The following is an 18,214-nucleotide window of genomic DNA, read 5'->3' on the forward strand; positions in this document are numbered from 1 at the left end:
GGAGAATCACTCACAGCAGAATACTAATCCTCTTGCCAGCATTATTTACGTGGCTGACCCCTAAAATATTGATGATCGGGGACTTGCCATGCCACTGCCATATTGTATCAGGGTAAGTTGTTTAGCTTTGCTCTTGTTGGGGATTGTCATTGCCTGATACTTTAGTGGTGCTGATTGATATCCAAGTCTTGTTGCACGCAGGGATGCTTCATTTGCTGAAGGGTTGTGGATGGAATTGAAATTTAACCAATCATCAGCAAACATCTCTATCGAGGTGGAAGGAAGGTCCCTGGTAAATCAGTTGAAGATTGTTGAGATCATTGCCTTGAAAAACTCCTGTGATGTCCTGGTCTCAAATGGTTGCGATTCGGCAACCACAGCAATCTCCTCTTGCCTAAGGTCTGACTCCAATTGTTGGAGTGCTTCTCCGGTGATGCCCATTGACTAGCTCAACAGGGCACCTTGATGCCAGTCTTGGTCAAAAATGGCTTTGATGTCAAAGAGAGTCACTTTTATCATGCCTCGGGAGTTTGGCTCTCAGGTCCACATGTGGACTTCAAGACTCCAATGAGACCTTGTGCTGGATGGTTTTGGCAAAACCCAAAAGGGCATCAGAGAGCAAATGATGAGTAATGCGAGTCGAGTTTCTCAGTATTGTTGATAAAGCAGTTCAAGTAAATAAGCAGATTGGAGATAAAAGAAACTGCAGATGGTGGAATCTTGAGCAAAGTGCTGGTGGAACTCAATGGGTCAGGCAGCATCCGTGGAGGAAATGGATAGATGATGTTTTGGCTTGGAGCCCTTCTCAATGATACTAAAGCACAAAATGCATGTGGATATTTTTCATAGAATATTGCAGTAAGACCTAGCTACACTAATAAAAAGTGATCCAGAAGTTCCCAAATACCCTTTGACTATTTTATATCAAACTGTCTATTTATTTTCATTGACTTCAGTGATTTGGCTCTGTGCAGCAAATGGAATCCCAAATGAATAGAATATATTTTTGCAAACTGTTTCTTTCACTTTATAGAGATGATGTCCATGTTCTTCAAAATTGGTCTTCTTCATCTTCAAAATCGAGAAATTCCCTTAAATACTGTTCTTCGTCGATGGCCGTTGAAATATTTGTCTATAGGGGGCGAGTTCATAAATTTAGATATGTTATAAATATATCAGTGTCCTGAATTTGATACTCTGATGCTGTAAGCTGTTAACATTCTTCTGTAACTTAAACTTGGAAATATACTGTTTGATAAAATACCTCAAAATTGTTTCCCAGAAGTGTTTCCATTACATTTGAGGGTGGCACGGTAACAGAGCGGTAGAGTTACTCCTTACTGCGCTTACAGTGCTGGAGACCCTGGTTCGACCCTGACTACGGGTGCTTTCTGTACGGAGTTTGTACGTTCTCTCCGTGACCTCATGGGTTTTCTCCGAGATCTTCGGTTTCCTCCCACACTCCAAAGATGTACAGGTTTGCAGGTTAATTAGCTTGGATTTGTATACTTGGTATAAGTGTAAATTGTCCCCAGTGTGTGTAAGCTTGTGTTGGTGTGCAGGGATTGCTGGTCGGTGATGACTCGATGGGCCGAAGGGCCTGTTTCCGCGCTCTATTTCTAAACAAAACTAAATTATCTATAATGTTTAAAAAGTGAAAGAGCTGAATCACTTGCCCTTTGATCACTACTGGTGTAGTATTCATTCTGCAGACTGGGAAATCAGACACACAAGGAGGCCACTTACTTGGCATTTCATGTATATTTTTGTTACCAATATTTGGGCTTTCAACATTCCATGGCAAACATTCAGAAGCAATATCAAACATTGGCGTAGCTTCTCACTTGTAATGACAAGCAGGCGAACTTTGATTTAAAATGGTTCGGGTGTAAAGAAAGCGCGTGCAATGTGGAATTTGTAGTCGTTATTGAAGCCAAAGGAAGTAATTTTATCCTGTAACAAAGAAGGGGCTACCAGATGATTACAAAATCAGATATCAACCTTTTTATGGTGGATTTCATGGGGAGGTCAATTGGCAATTGCCCTGTTCATCATCTGCCAGAACTTATGCATTCATCACATTAAGAGGAGTTCAATGAAGAGTAAAATACAGCACTAGATAAATGTACGAGTAGAAGATTTGAAAATGCTGTGAGATATTAACCATTGAATCCCCTCTTTTAGTTGTACATTCGTACGTAGCTCTGGATATTTTACAATTTTTGCATCTTTAATGTAATCGACGTTAGAATTATATAATGTGTTAATAAAGGAAAAAAATATTTGGCTGAAATTGTTTTGCAGAAAAATATAAAAAATACAATAGGAGCCATCTATATTTGATGCCATACTCAAAATGCAAGAGTAAATCAAAATGTCACAGATAAATGTCAAAGCACAGTTAGGGAAACAGAAGGAAATAGTGGTGATCTGGTTTCAAGATAGTTTGCAGCAGTTTTTAAAGCTGGGCTTGTCCGCTTGGTACTTTTGAACATCTTTCGATCTCCAGCTTCAGCTAATGTGTTGTACGAGTATATTTCATTGCAGTGAATGCCAATGATCTGATGAGCAGTAATTTCCATTTAAATTGCAGCCTTCGTTGTTGTAACGTGAAGAAGAATATTCTAGGGTAAATATGTTCATAAGTTATAGGAGCAGAATTAGGCCATTCGGCCCATCAAGTCTACTCCGCCTTTCAATCATGACTGATCTATCTTTCTCTCTCAAACCATTCTTTTTATTACTGTGGTATTCATTCTTCTTTACTGTGGTGTATCAATTTTCGGGCTTTGAAACAAGTTGAGAGCTTCATCATAAATCTTTTGGGGATTTTTATAGTTCAAATCACTATTAACCAATCATTCCCTCTCCATTTAAATAGCATAGGAAAAAAAAAAATTGGATTTTTTAGTTGGGAAATATCTTGTGCTTTTTGGTTCGTTTGGATATTAGGCTGCATTCGAAAGTTTAAAAAGTAATTTGGCTCACTTTGGTTTGTTTACTGAGAGAGTTAACAGTTTATAATTTTTTCCCCCTTAAATTCTGCAGAGGCATTTCTCAGTTAGGTCATAAGGTCATAAGTGATAGCAGAATTAAGCCATTTGGTCCATTAAGTCTATTCCGCCATTCAATCATGGCTAATCTATCTCTTCTTTCCATTCTCCTGCCTTCTCCCCATAACCCCTGACACCCGTACTAATCACGAATCTATCTATCTCTCCCTTAAAAATATCCCACAGATTCACCACCCTCTGACTAAAGAAATTCCTCCTCGTCTCCTTAAAGGAGCGTCCTTTAATTCTGAGGCTATGCCCTCTAGTCATATTTAGATGAAGGGATTCAAATTAACATTAGCACATCTGCAGATGACACAAAGCTGGGTGGCAATGTGAACTGTGAGGGGGATGTTATGAGAATGCAGGGTGACTTGGACAGGTTGGGTGAGTGAGCAGATGCATGGCAGATGCCGTTTAATGTGGATAAATGTGAGGTTATCCACTTTGGTAGCAAAAACAGGAAGGCAGATTATTATCTAAATTATGTCAAGTTGGGAAAAGGGGAAGGCCAACGGGATCTGGGGGTCCTTGTTCATCAGTCAATGAAAGTAAGCATGCAGGTACAGCAGGCAGTGAAGAAACCAAATGGCATGTTGGCCTTCATAACAATAGGAGTTGAGTATAGGAGCAAAGCGGTCCTTCTGCAGTTGTATAGGACGCTAGTGAGACCACACCTGGAGTATTGTGTGCAGTTTTGGTCCCCTAATTTGAGGAAGAACATGATTGCTATTGAGGGAGTGCAGCGTAGGTTTACAAGGTTAATTACCGGGATGGAGGCACTGTCATATGTTGAGAGAATGGAGCAGCTGGGCTTATCCATTCTGGAGTTTAGAAGGATGAGAGGGAATTTTATTGAAACATATAAGATTATTAAGCTAGAGGCAGGAAACATGTTCCCGATGTTGGGGGAGTCCAGAACCAGGTGCCACACTTTAAGAATAAGGGGTAGGCCATTTAGAACGGAGATGAGGAAACATTTTTTTCACACAGAGTTGTGAGTCTGTTTAATTCTCTGCCTTAGGTGGAGGCCGGCTCTCTGGATACTTTCAAGAGAGAGCTAGATAGGGCTCTTAAAGATATCAGAGCCAGGGGATATGGGGTGAAGGCAAGAAATAGTGAAGGCAATATTGTTGGAATAAGTCCGATAAATAATTGTAGTACTTTTTGAGATAGCATACTATTATTATAGTGCTTCAGTGATGGAGAGAATATTTAGGATGGTGATTAAGGTGCCAAACCCAGTGGAAGAATGGTCTCCACCTGAAACGTCACCCATTCCTTCTCTCCAGAGATGCTGCCAGTCCCGCTGAGTTACTCGAGCATTTTGTGTCTATCCCCAGTGGTATGAACATTGAATTCTCTAATTTTAAGTAACTTCTACTTGCTTCCCTCCTCCTTCACCCCGTGCCCTCTTCCTCCACCCTGGTCGTTTTGCCAGTTCCACAGTTCTCCACATTGTTTTCCTCTTGAGATCACACCCTCCCTAGACATCAATGGGCTTACTAGGCACCTCTCTGCCTGAGGTCATTTCTATCTGGCCCTGATTAGTCCTGGTCTTTATTCGCCTCCAACTCTTCACTGTTCCCCCATCATTTACTTTCAGTTTGAAGGAGGGTCCTGACCCGAAACTTCACCTAGCCTATTTCTGCAGTGATGCTGCCTGAATTACTCCAGCACTTTGTGTCTATCTGTGGGACTCGTTGCCTTATTGGTTTTGTTAATGTAGTGCAATCTAGGCAGTGGACTTCTTATACATATTGGATGTGAGAAGGTGAGTCAAATGGTGCAGGACATCCAGCTTCAGCCTTTGGTAGCCACACTAACTATGCAGCTGGTACAGTTTGGTCTTTGGTCAGTAGTAATTGCCCAGATGTTATAGACAATGGACAATAGGTGCAGGAGTAAGCCATTCGGTCCTTCGAGCCAGCACCGCCATTCAATGTGATCATGTTGATGACGGGCCGCATCATAATGTCAGATCTTTAGGATCTACTCTTTGCTACCCATATTTTTATATTATAAGTGGAAACACAGTTCAGGTTGAATTATAGTGGAAAGAAATATAATTCTGATGAATGGTCATCAACGTGAATTTCTAATTTTGCATCTCGCCCCATTGCTATTACTGGACCATGTGACTATTTCTGGTATTTTGTGTCTTAATTTCAGAATTCCACTATGTGCAGCATTTTGTTGATGTATGCTAGTCAAGATGTTCTGGTAGTGTCCTTGTGAGGTTTAAACGCCTTAAACTCTTTCTTCAGTAAAGTAATCTGATATTGATCAGTTTGGTTCTAAACTTCCAAGTCTTAAATTTCTCTCATTCTCAGTGACTAGATGTGGACACATTTACAGAGATATGGTGCAAGCAGAGACCAACCTGGGTTATGGCTCCTTCCAATTGCAACGTATCATTTCCAATTCTATTTGGAATATTGATTGCTTCTCCTTGGAACTTGGATATTGAAAATGTATTATTTTCAATTTCCAGTTTAATTCTTTATTTTCTTCAACTTTATTCATTGAGAATGTTGTGTTAGCCTAGTCTGAGCTACTGTCTCAGAATTCAAAGAAATTACTTGGAACATTAACTATATTTTGCTCACACCTTTTTCTATCTTTAATGTTTCTTGACTGATATTATTAGAAGTATTGTAATCATTACTTCCTATTATGTTTCTTATTCTGGTTTCAGTGACAGTTAAACCTTATTACTGATGTGCCACTTGAACTTGTATTTTTTTTTTAATGAAGCAATTCCATTTTATTTCTATTCTAGTGTTGTGGAAACCTAAAGTTATCTTCTATTTAATCAGAAATAACTTGCTTTTGATAATGACTTTCAATCTTCTTTTCCAAATTATCCAGTAACAAACATAAAGTAATTGCAATAAGGTATCACATGGGAATCGTATTATGGGCTATTTTGATTGAAATCCAACCAAATTAAGCATCTGCTGATGGCATATGCTGAGCATAGGTATATATATTTTCTTGTCTGTTCTACATATGCTTAAGTAGATGTTTCATCTCATTTGATATTTTATTGAACCATCTCCACTGATCAATTTGATCGAGAATCAAGTTAAGAGCAAGTGTGTGTTATTGTCTTATGTCCCGAAATGAGACATTCACATTCATACTTACAGCAACACCACAGATATGTCAGCATAGCACTAAAAAACCCCATAATATACAACAAAAGGTAGTGGTGTATGTTTATATATGTATGTGTGTACATCTGTACATGTATGCATATATGTACACATACATATATGTTTATACATACATGTGTATATGTATATATGCATTAGTATGTGTGTATATGCATTAGTATGTGTGTGTATATGCATTAATATGTGTGCGTATATGAATTGGTATGAAAGTGGATATGCTTGAGTGTGTGCATATATATGCGTCAGTGTGCATATATATGTATATATGCATGTGTATGTGTGTGCGTATATACGTGTGTGTGCGCATATATGCGTGTGTATGTGTGTATATATATATGCGTATGTGTATATACATAATGCGTGTATACACGTCTGTGTGTGTGTGTATATATAGAAGATATACACAAAAGATGTAATAACTCAGCGGGTCAGGCAGCATCTCTGGAGAAAAGAAATAGCAAATGTAATTAATTTATTGCCTAAATGCAATAAATTAATTACATTTAATTTTTAAATTGGAGCAAATTTGAGTAGCATTGAGTGCAAGGCACACCACAGCTGGTAAGGCTACCACCTCACAGTGCCAGAGCACTTGGGGTCAAGATCGAACCTGGGTCTGTCTGTGCAGAGTTTGCATGTTCTCCCTGTGACCATGTGGGTTTCCGAAAGATGCTCTGGTTTCAAAAAGATGTGTGGATTTGTCGGTTAATTGGACTCTGCAAACTGCCCCTAGTATGTATGTAGTGAGTGGATGTGTAAGTGGGATACAACAGAACTAGTATGAGCGGGTGATTAGGTGGGACAAAGGGCCTGTTTCCCTGATGTATCTTTAAATTAATTCAAATTTAGAGCATTAGTTAATATGGGGATCGGCAGAGAAATGTGTACGCTTTACCATCTTGTGGACGTCTAGTCAAGAAGAAAGGAGGACTCTAAATAAAACAAAATTGGAAAGTCTGGTTTAAATGAAAGGTGTTGGTATTTAAACGAATCCGTGTGCCATCCATCGTGCATGATTACCTTGAAATGGACATTAAGCAATTATGATGGCAAACCATATGATGGCTTTTATTTGCAAGAAGAATAGGTGAGACTAAACAGGCAGTGCTTGCACCCTGTTGAGTTCAGTAGAGCAGGAAGTGATAGAGCAAAAGTTAAAGTAAATGCAGAGTCGATATGAGCAGCACTGAGATAGATCCTGCTTTTATTTAGATTTTTAGTTGAGATACAGCACGGAAACAGGCCCTTCAGCCCACTGGGTCCGCACTGACCAGCGGTCCCCGCACATTAGCACAATCCTACACACACTAGGGACAATTTACTTTTTTGTATCAAGTCAATTAACCTACAAACATGCACGTCTTTGGAATGTGGGAGGAACCCGAAGATCTCGGAGAAAACCCACGCAGATCATGGGGAGAACGTACAAGCTCTGTACAGACAGCACCTGTAGTCAGGATCAAACCTGGGTGTCTGGCGTTTGTAAGGCAGTAGCTCTACTGCTACGCCACCTTGCCGACCTTTTTTTGTGTTTTTATAGAGAAGGTAGACAATAAATTGGAAACCAGACTGCAATTTTGGTTTAGAGTTGGAGGGTCTTATCCATGATTTGGTTTTGGTTTGTGAGCACATCAGCGCCTCTACTTCCTGAGAAGATTATGGAGAGTCGGTATGTCAAGGAGGACTCTCTCTAACTTCTACAGGCGCACAGTAGAGAGCATGCTGACCGGTAGCATCGTGGCTTGGTTCGGCAACTTGAGCGTCCAGGAGCAGAAAAGACTGCAAAAAGTTGTAAGCACTGCCCAGTCCATCATCAGCTCTGACCTCCCTACCATCGAGGGGATCTATCGCAGTCACTGCCTCAAAAAGGCTGTCAGCATCATCAAGGACCCACACCATCCTGGCCACACACTCATCTCCCCGCTGCCTTCAGGTAGAAGGTGCAGGAGCCTGAAATCTGCAACATCCAGGTTCAGGAATAGCTACTTCCCCACAGCCATCAGGCTATTAAACTCAACTCAAACAAAACTCTGATCATTAATAGTCCATTATCTGTTTATTTATGTGTGTGTATGTATATATATATATTCATTGGTATATGGTCACACTTATTAGTTCTGTATTTATGCCTACTTTTTTTCTGTTGTGCTGAAGCAAAGCAAGAATTTCATTGTCCTATCTGGGACACGTGACAATAAACTCTTTTGAATCTTGAGGAGGTAATGCAATAAAGGTAAAGTAATAAAGTAATAAAGTAAAGATGGTCTCGATTGCATTGATGAAGATGTTCATGGAAATGAAGGCATGCTCTACTTTGATATTAAATCACATGTTGGATGTGTTGTTGCTTGGTTCATATTCTGCTTTTCTTTTAAATGTAGGTGACTATTTCATAAAGAAATAACTTCACTGAAGATCAGCTATTGAGTCAACAAGAAAAGTCGTGGGAGCCTCTCCTTCTGAAGCAAGTATAATTTTTAAATTAAATATCTGGGTGTGGGTGGCATTGGCAAGTTGAGAATTTGGCGATGATGCATTTCAGGTTATTGCATTTTCCCTAAAAAATGTCAATGAGCAATGAAGAAGGTCATGAAACAAACAAAGTTGTTTTTTTTTTCATTACCTTCGGGCCAGAGATGAAAGTTGTTTCAATGAGGAATGCAAAGGGTCTGCCGGGGGCTGCATCAACGAAATGAGGAGTGATAGAGAACTACAGGCTTAACAACAAAGCAACAAAAAACAGAACACAGGGAACCAATCTAAAGTGATTTTACAACCAATGGTTCAAAGTTCTGTAGTCCCAGAGTGTTGCTTGCTCATTTCACCCCACAGATGTTAGTTACCTTACCCACAGATTTCCTCTGGCAGTTTTATCTTTTAACATTTTTATTTAGTGTATTATTTGTTACTGCTACCCCGGTTATTTGATTTGTCAGGATACCAGATCCAATCAACGTTAATTGAAGCACATCCCAATGGAACAGCTTCCAGTCCATCCAGTGATGCTGCAGTCTTCCATAAATCAAAACTGTTTCCTCCCACATCACTAACTATACCTTCAACAAGTTGGTCTGTAACAAAGATGAATAAATATCCTTCACCTGCACCTCATATACATCCCTAACTGTTTTGCACGAAGCTAGATTTCCAAGTCTAACTTGCCTCCATAACATAGTCTTCAATGTCTTCAGCCAATGCTTCAATGTTGCCGAAAATAATCCAACGTCTTTAATAAATTTGTTTTTTTTCCCACTGCTGATGTGTTGGTTATTTTACTGGCCTTGGGTTAATAATGTTATGAATACAATCATAGAAGTTGAACATTTGAATTGATGTTCACGATAAATGGCAGGGCTCTTGGACTGTTGAGGTACATCAGCATCTAGGAGTGCAGGTACATATAAAGTAGTGTCACAGATAGATAAGGTGGTCAAGAAGTTTTGACAATAGAGATTGGGATGTTACGTTCCAGCTGTAAAGGTGCTGCTAAGACCATTATAGGAAATATGTTGTTGAGTTGGATTGAGTCTGAAGAAGGTGTGGGCGGTGCCTTGTGGCAGCGGCTCGACTGCAGTCCGTCTGTCTTTTTCTTTTTGTCCTGTTAGGTGTATGTTTTTGGTTTTATTTTTATTTTTTTTTAGCTGTGTATATGTGGGGGGGCGGGGGGGGGGGGGGGGGGGTGGCGCGGGGTGGGTGGGGGAACTTTTTAATCTCTTCCCTGCACGGGGACTCGACCTTTTCCCTATCGAGTCTCCGTTGTCGTTGGGGCCAAACATCGTGGAGCCGGCGGCCTCCGCCTGGAATCGACCTGGGGCTCCAGTCACAGAGCCTGCGGACTCACCATCGCAGAGCTGGCTGACTTCGGAGCGCGGAGCACCGTGGTGGCGCGCGGCTGCGACCCTTCTTTGGAGCTTCAGAGGCTCTGGTTGCAGGCCCTGTGGACGGTAACATCGGGAGCTCGCGGGTCCCTAGTGGGAGACCGCTTTTCGGAGCTCCCGCAACGGCAACGTCTCCCGCCCGAATCGAGGGGTTTAAATCGACCCGGAGCAGGGCCTTACATCGCCCTGTGCGGCTTAAACGGCCGCGGGACTTATCATCGCCCGCCGGGGGCTCTAACATCAAAAGCCTCGATCAGCTCGATGCAGCAGTTTGACTGCTTGACTGCGGGAGAAGAAGAATAAAGAACAGAGAACAGGGAAGAGATAAGACTTTTGCCTTCCATCACAGTGAGGAGGTGTTTGGAGATTCACTGTGATGGATGTTTGTGTGTAATTGTGTTAAGTGTGTGTTTTGGTTTTTTGCTGTTATGACCATAATTTCGTAGGAACGTAATTTCGTTTGAACCTTGTATGTTGAAATGACAATAAACGGCATTCTTATTCTAATATAATTCTAATTTGCGAGGATGTTGCCTGGACTTGAGGTGCATGAGCTATAGGGAGAGGTAGGGCACGCTTGGACTGTATTTCTTGGAGTGTAGGAGAATGGGTTGATCGCACAGTGGAGTATTAGATCATGAGTGGGATAGATACGGTAGATGCACGGAGTCTTTTACCCAATGTAGGGGTATCAAGAACCAGAGGACATAGGTTTAAGGTGAGAGGGGAAATATTTAATGGGAATCTGAGGGACAGCGTTTTCACACAGAAGGTGGTGGGTGCATGGAATGAGTTGCCGGGGAGGAGGTAGTTGAGGCAGAAACAATGACAACATTTAAAAGACATTCGGACTGGTACATGGTTAGGAAAGGTTTGGAGGGAAATGAGCCAAACGTGGGCAGGCGTGACTAGTGTAGATGGGGCATCTTGATCAGCACGGGCAAGCTGTCTGTTTCCATGCTGTACGACCTTGACTGTAATATAATTGAAACTGGAAATAACCCAACTGGTTTGATATCTGCCATCCAATCTGACTTTGGTTCATTTGTGATATCAAGCATCATACTATCGAGAAGATATAGGCACAAAAAGCTGGACTAACTCAGTGGGTCCGACAGCATCTCTGGAGAAAAGGAGTAGGTGTCGTTTGGGGTTGAGACCCTACTTCACACTGTCTAGGTTAACACATGACTTTCCTTGATTGTAGAAAACTGTAGTCTTGTAGAGAGGGCAATGAACATTGATGCCTCAGTCTGAAGAAGGGTTTCGGCCCGAAACGTCGCCTATTTCCTTCGCTCCATAGATGCTGCTGCACCCGCTGAGTTCCTCCAGCAATTTTGTGTACCATTGATGACTGCTCATTGGCTGCCTTCCCTTAAAATGGACAATTTATATAAAAGTGAGCAGTCCGAAAATTCAGCTGTAGTGGTTTTGGTAAATTCTATATTTATTTATCGTTCCTTTCTGCTACTTTATAAGTGCATGAGCCATAGGAGCAGAATTAGGCCATTCGGACGTTTGAGTCTGCTCTGCCATTCAGTCATGGCTGATCTATCTTTCTCTCTCAACCACATTTTCCTGCCTTATCCCTATAACCTTTGACTCCCTTTCTAATCAAGAGCCTATCAATCTCTACTTTAATAACACCCAAAGACTTGATCTCAACAGCTGTCTGGTAATGAATTCCGCATATTCACCATCCTCCTTAAATCCTCCTTTCTAAAAGTACGTCCTTTTATTCTGGGACTGTGCTCACTGGTCAATAGACAATAGGTGCAGGAGTATGCCATTTGGCCCTTCGAGCCAGCACCACCTTTCGCTGTGATCGTCATCCACAATCAGTACCCCGTTCCTGCTTTCTCCCCATATCCCATATCTTTAAGAGCTCTATGTAACTCTCTCTTGAAAGCATCCAGAGAATTGGCCTCCACTGCCCTCTGAGGCAGAGATTTCCACAGATTCACAACCCTCTGTATGAAAAAGTTTTTCCTCATCTCCGTTCTAAATGGCTTACCCCTTATTATTAAACTGTGGCCCCTGGCCCCAACATCGGGAACATGTTTCCTGCCTCTAGCGTGGCTAAACCCTGAATAATGTGTTATGTTTCAATAAGATACCCTCTCATCCTTCTAAATTCCAGAGTGTACAAGCCCAGCTGCTCCATTCTCTCAGCATATGACAGTCCCGCCATCCCGGGAATTAACCTTGTGAACCTAGGCTGCACTCCCTCAATAGCAAGAATGACCTTCCTCAAATTTGGAGACCAAAACTGCACACAATACTCCAGGTGGGGCCTCACTAGGTCCCTTTACAACTACAGAAGGACCTCTTTGCTCCTATACTCAACTCCTCTTGTTATGAGGGCCAACATGCCATTTGCTTTCTTCACTGCCTGCTGTACCTGCATGCTTACTTTCAGTGACTGATGAACAAGGACCCCCAGGTCTTGTAACTCTCCCACTAGTGGAAACATCCTCTCCACATCCACTCTATCCTGGCCCTTCAATATTCAGTAAGCTTTAATGAGGTTCCCCCTTCATTCTCGTAAAACTCCTCTGGACCCTCTTCAACACCAGCACATCCCTCCTCAGATATGGGGCCCAAAACTCCACCAGCATTCCCAAGACCTTCTGCACCTCCAATTTCTAAATCGTGTCCTCATTCAGAAAAAGAGTGTATGCCTTTTCTTCTGCTATCAAAGTGCATGACCACACACTTTGCGACGCTGTATTCCATCTGCCACTTCTTTGCCCACTCTCCCGACTGTCCAAGCCCTTCTGCAGCCTCCCTGCTTCCTCAACACTATCTGCCCCTCCACCAATCTTTATGTTAACTGTGGACCTGGCCACAAAGCCATCAATTCCATCATCCAAATCATTAAGATACCACTTGAAAAGCTGTGGACCCAATGCGACCACTAGTCATCAGCAGCCAATCACCAAGAAAAAGCCCCCTTTATTCACAATCTTTGCCTTCTGCCATTCAGCCCATCTTCTACCCATGCTGGTATCTTGCCTTTATTCTCCCTTTCCCTTATTATTTCATTTTGTGCCTGATTCTTGTCATTAAATTTGACCTCCTTCTCAAGGCTTTTCTGTTTACTTCTCAATGGCTAATTTAATTGATGAAAAAATGCAACATTCCTCCCATGGTGAAAGTAGAAACCCAGGTGTCTTGTTTCATTTACGGATCAGTAATGAGATCAGATATCAACAACTTTGCAAAGGCATTATAAACCCTGCAACAAGTAACTCCTAATGTGCAGGTAAGTCATAGAATCTGAGGGAAGTTGTGGGAATGCAGGGAGACCAGGATAACTGTGTTAAGGAAAAGACATGTGAGCTCAATGGTCTGCCTCACACATCATCGGGAAATCATCAGATACACTGGAAGCAGATCAGAGGCATTTGATGGAATTGAACTATTAAAAGACCATCAGAGGGTCTGGGACTAGGGTCACCGCATCCACCACAGAGACTGCCACAGCTGTGAGGTCTCTACTAGAACCAGATCCTCCCAGACTACAAAGTGCGGCCAATGGGTGATGAATGCAAGAGGTGGACTTGATGGAGCACAGTACAGTCTAAATGTTTGGGAAGGAACTTCAGATGCTGGTTTACACCGAAGATAGACACAAAATGCCGGAGTAACTCAGCGGGACAGGCAGCATCTCTGGAGAGAAGGAATGGGTCTGAAGAAGGGTCTCGACTCGAAAGGTCACCCATTCCTTCTATCCAGAGATGCTGCCTGTTCTGCTGAGTTTTTCCAGCATTTTGTCTCTAACTACTGTGTAGGCTAATGTGCATCAATGAAAGTTGCAGTGGTGAATGGTACTTGATATTGAATGATATATCTTGTCAGTCGGAGTTTGCAGGGTCTGGTGGTACATCAGTGGGCAACCATGCGATCAGTAAAATGGTGGAGCCTGGAGGGACCAAAGTTTGGTAGCAGATTGGATGACTTGGTGGATGTTAATGTGTTGAAGACAATTTGGGGGGGGGGGGGGGTGTTGGAAGCTCTGATCATGGTCAAGGAATCTGAGACCATGTGAAATAAAGTTTTAAGTGAATGGTGTATGTTGCTGCGGTCGCTCCAGAAAATGTTGATCTTCCAGGCAAGTGTTGTGACTCCATTAGCATTGGGGGGGGGGGGGGGGGGGGGGGGGGGGGGAATTATTAAATTCTTGTAAACTTCTATGGGAATAATTAAATAGCTACGCTTTAATTGTGACTGCCATCTGTAGACATTTCCACTTACATTTATATAATTGGATCCATTTATTTTGTGTGTTAAAGCAGAGCTTTAAATTGCAGATATGTAGAGCTAACAAAGCAGCTTTCATTTTAATCCAAGGCTAGATTTTCTTTATATTGCAGTTTAGAATGTGCAGCAGTACCAAAAGCAGAAAATAAGCTCTGCTTATTTTGAATATTGGTCTCCATAGTTTTGTTTAAATTCAACGATTGGTAAATGGTAAAGTTTAGTGATATTTAAACATAGTGCAGTGAGACTGAGCGTTTACGTCCCCCTGCTGTGCTTTGCATATAAATGTTCTTTGGCTTTTGTACAATTACTTTTGAGTGTTGGTTATGCGTTGCCCTTCAGATTTCCCCAGGGATTGCAGATGTAACATTGTTTGGCTGCATTTCATGAGGTTGGCCATGAAAGAAACTTAAAACAGTTTGCAAGTTCAGTTGTTGCATTGCAAATTATGAATTTGTCTCCATTGCAGTCGCTCTTTCAATGGAAAGTTTTATAAAAATTAGATATTGTTAACTGATATCAGATTGGCTGAGCTAGAATAAACTTTAAGCAAACAGTTTTTTAACCTGTAATTATAATTGTGAAATGCAAAGGGAGAACTTGAAAAGGATGATAATCAAGCAAACAAACTTTAACACTAATTGTTTATGATTTAAAAGAGCAACAAGCGCAAGTTTTTGAATCTTGGATCCAATGACAGATCGACTGCCAAGGTATTCTTATCTATTTTAAATGTCCACCTTGTAATTAAAATTGCTAATCAGAATATCATTTCCACACACATATGAAAGGATCACATGAACGGTTTGGACATTGCAAAGGCATGCATTTCAGGAAAACATTTTAATAACAATTTCATATTTGTTAATGAAATTGTTTTGGTCGCTTTAGTCTTTAAATTTTCTTATGGCAGACCTGATAAATGAAAAGAAACAACAGCCATCATTTTACCAAATATAGTTTACAGGCTTAGCTTGTGAGGTCTGATCACAGAGCTGAACGATTGTCGGGTTTATGAGACTGTTGAGTTCATTTTTATTGAAAACCATTTCCAACCCTTGCTTCAGAGTGTGCAGAAAGAAGATGGTTTGTCCTTTGTAAGGTGATAATCTGATACTGATGTTTTGTTACTGCTGTCTTGTGAATTTGCAAGTAGTCAGTGCCATCACTGGTGCTCACCAACTACCCTAATCATGTAACGTAAGCAGTCTGAAGACGAGTCTCAACCCGAAGCATCACCTATTCCTTTTCTCCAGAGATGCTGCCTGACCTGTTAGGTTACTCAGCATTTTCTGTCTGTCTTTACCACAAATGATTACTTGTACTCATGTCTAAGTACTAACTTTAGCTTGATATAACCTATGTAAGAAAAATGGTCGCGATTGTCAGTAACTTGTCTTGCGATTGCTATATCAACGTTGTTAATGACTTCTCTGATAAGAACAATTTAACAAATGCTAGCTGAACAGGTTTGTTTGTGGTTGAATGTCCAGTGGACCACCAACAGAAACATGGCTGTGTTTCGGGGATAAAATAAGTCTCAGAATACTCGATACATTGTTGGGACCAAAAATCAAAAACCTACAGGTGCTGGAAATGAGAAATAAAATTAGAAAATGCTGCAAAACATTCACCTGTAGAAAAAGAAGCAGAATTAATGTTTCGGGCCAAGGTGTTTAGTCAGAACTGAGAAGGAGAATGCAAATTAATTTTAATATGCAGAGATGGTGGTTGCTGAATATCTTTGGTATGTCGCCGAAACATCGCTTATTTCCTTCGCTTCATAGATGCTGCCTCTCCTGCTGAGTTTCTCCAGTATTTTTGTCTACCCTCTTTGATAGATGAGATCATTTAGCCATGGGGATAAGTTGTTGATCAACCAGATGAATTCAACTACAGTTAATCCCTCATGACAACCCTGACCTTATTCTCTCCAAGATATTCCATTCTTCCTCCATTATTCATCCATGCTTTCTACAACATCAAGCTAAGTTGCATTAGCTTTTTCCCAGTTCTGAGGAAATGTCTTTGACCTGACATTTTAACTTACGTTTTTTTCCCCCCACAGATATTGTTTGATGTGCTGAGTGTTTCAAGCGGTTTGTTTTTATGACTTAGAAAAGACGAGGTAGGTGAGGGCAGATTTCACTAGACCACATAAATATGAGAGATTCATTATCAGCTTGCAAGGCAAACAGTCTACGGATGAGAATTTGAGCATTAGAGGATGTTGGTGGGAGGGCATTTTTTTTAAAATGTCAATGCTTCGTTATTAAGCAATATAAATCAGTGAGTCTCAGATCCGAAACGTCACCCATTCCTTCTCTCCAGAGATGCTGCCTGTCCCACTGAGTTACTCCAGCATTTTGTGTCTATAATGCTGGTTTACACCGAAGGTAGACACAAAGTGCTGGAGTAACTCAGCGGGCAAGGCAGCATCTCTGGGGAGAAGGAATGAGTGATGTTTCGGTTCAAGACCCTTCTTCAGACTGAGAGTCCGAAACAGAGAGCAGCGAGAGAGAATGTTGCAGAACTGTCATCGGAGAGAGGAGGAGAACTTCTTCAAAGTAGGCAGACAAAATGAGTAGGAAGGAACTGCAGATGCTGGTTTACACCAAAGATAGATACAAAATGCTGAAGTATCTCAGCAGGGACAGGCAGCTGCTCTCTGTGTCTCCCTCTCCCCTGAAGAAGAGTCTCGACCCAAAACGTCACCCATTCTGTCTATCCAGAGATGCTGCCTATCCTGCTGAGTTACTCCAGCATTTTGTGTCTATCTTTAATATAAATCAGTATTGTGCTGCATCTGATAGGTTGCGTAGAGTGGGGGGGAATTGCACCTTGTTGGTTTACATGCCTGTCATATATAATCTAATGCATGGAATTGTTGTTCATTTGAGGATGATGGTAATGCGATGTGCTATTTTCAAATTTCTTACGAGAAAAGAAATGGGAAACCTCCAATTTATAGAGTAATTATAATGCCGTGAAACGTACACTTTCTGAGGGAAATAATGAATGTTGAGCTAGAAAGGGTTCATGCAGATCCAGGTAAATGACCTCAAAAAAATGCATTCATTTCTTTTTAAAGAGGATATCAGATGGAGAAATATACTCAAATTAATCATGAAAGAAATGTAGCCAACGTTATGAATATACTTTTTTTTTCCTTGTGCGAATAGTCTACTAATGAATTTTTTTATTTTTTTTTCTTCGAGTCCGTTGCAATCACAGATGTCGTTCTGATGAATGATGAGGCTGTCTCAATAGGGGATGCCTAAGAATTTATGCTGGGTCCCCTCATTTGTTAAGTTTCTATAAATCCAGAACAATGTTATGGCATGAGATATTAAATTGTCTAACAAACAAGAACTTAGTGGACGGAAATGGATTGCAATTACATTTACATAGATTGTGTCAGTTGATCCTTTGTTGACGTATGTTCTGAGATGGTCATATCGTCCTCCATATCTGAATGTGTAGTAGTTTAAAAATCACAAGGGACCAAAACTTGGCAGTGGACAATCTTCTCATTACGTTCATCTGTAGTATGGAATGACTGGTAGCAAACATAATCCTTGACTATATTTACACTCTATTCAGTCCAAAACTAAGGCCAAGTTAAAGAGGTAATAAAAGGTTCTTCAGCAGTATTTTGCCCCTTGAATAATGGAGACATAGAAATACTTAGACTTTAAAAAGTTGGACATGGACCATTTGGCTCAACCAGTGTTGATTTGCTCTGGATGCAGGTTGTTCTAGTCCTATCTACCCACCCTTTTCCCCTTTTATACCTCTCCCCTTTTCCTTAATTTCCATATTTGATGTTATGTAAAGTTGA

The 18,214-nt window shown here is 41.1% G+C and overlaps 1 protein-coding gene across 7 annotated transcripts in view; it reads left to right on the top strand.

The window, feature by feature from the left end:
- map2 (microtubule associated protein 2) overlaps positions 1–18,214 on the top strand; it is a 294,566-nt gene that overhangs the window by 25,465 nt on the left and 250,887 nt on the right. For all 7 annotated transcript variants that reach the window (XR_004412492.1, XM_033023599.1, XM_033023607.1 and 4 more), the window contains exon 2: positions 8,614–8,696. The gene's annotated coding sequence lies outside the window, so the exon portion shown is untranslated. The remainder of the gene's footprint in view (positions 1–8,613; positions 8,697–18,214) is intronic.

The sequence above is a fragment of the Amblyraja radiata genome, chromosome 7 (genome assembly GCF_010909765.2).
Source record: "Amblyraja radiata isolate CabotCenter1 chromosome 7, sAmbRad1.1.pri, whole genome shotgun sequence".
In the NCBI taxonomy this organism is placed as follows: domain Eukaryota; kingdom Metazoa; phylum Chordata; class Chondrichthyes; order Rajiformes; family Rajidae; genus Amblyraja; species Amblyraja radiata.